Source organism: Palaemon carinicauda, chromosome 45 (genome assembly GCF_036898095.1).
Source record: "Palaemon carinicauda isolate YSFRI2023 chromosome 45, ASM3689809v2, whole genome shotgun sequence".
NCBI classification, from domain to species: Eukaryota; Metazoa; Arthropoda; class Malacostraca; order Decapoda; family Palaemonidae; genus Palaemon; species Palaemon carinicauda.
Genome location: NC_090769.1, coordinates 21,109,938 through 21,110,828, shown reverse-complemented (window position 1 = coordinate 21,110,828; position 891 = coordinate 21,109,938).

Sequence of the window (891 nt, the reverse complement as noted above, 5' to 3'; positions counted from 1 at the left end):
AAAGAGGCTGCTAAATGCTACAGGATGGAGTACTGTAGGCTTATGGATTATGTAGCTTCATTTAGATTCTTGTAAGGAAACAATTATTATTACTAAATGCTACAAGATGGAGTACTGTAGGCTAATGGATTATGTAGCTTCATTTAGATTCTTGTAAGGAAACTATTATTAGCTAAATGCTACAAGATGGAGTACTGTAGGCTTATGGATTATGTAGCTTCATTTAGATTCTTGTAAGGAAACAATTATTATTAGCTAAATGCTACAAGATGGAGTTCTGTAGGCTTATGGATTATGTAGCTTCATTTAGATTCTTGTAAGGAAACAATTATTAGCTAAATGCTACAAGATGGAGTACTGTAGGCTTATGGATTATGTAGCTTCATTTAGATTCTTGTAAGGGAACGATTATTATTAGCTAAATGCTACAAGATGGAGTACTGTAGGCTTATGGATTATGTAGCTTCATTTAGATTCTTGTAAGGGAACGATTATTATTAGCTAAATGCTACAAGATGGAGTACTGTAGGCTAATGGATTATGTAGCTTCATTTAGATTCTTGTAAGGAAACAATTATTAGCTAAATGCTACAAGATGGAGTACTGTAGGCTTATGGATTATGTAGCTTCATTTAGATTCTTGTAAGGAAACAATTATTAGCTAAATGCTACAAGATGGAGTACTGTAGGCTTATGGATTATGTAGCTTCATTTAGATTCTTGTAAGGAAACGATTATTATTAGCTAAATGCTACAAGATGGAGTACTGTAGGCTTATGGATTATGTAGCTTCATTTAGATTCTTGTAAGGAAACGATTATTATTAGCTAAATGCTACAAGATGGAGTACTGTAGGCTTATGGATTATGTAGCTTCATTTAGATTCTTGTA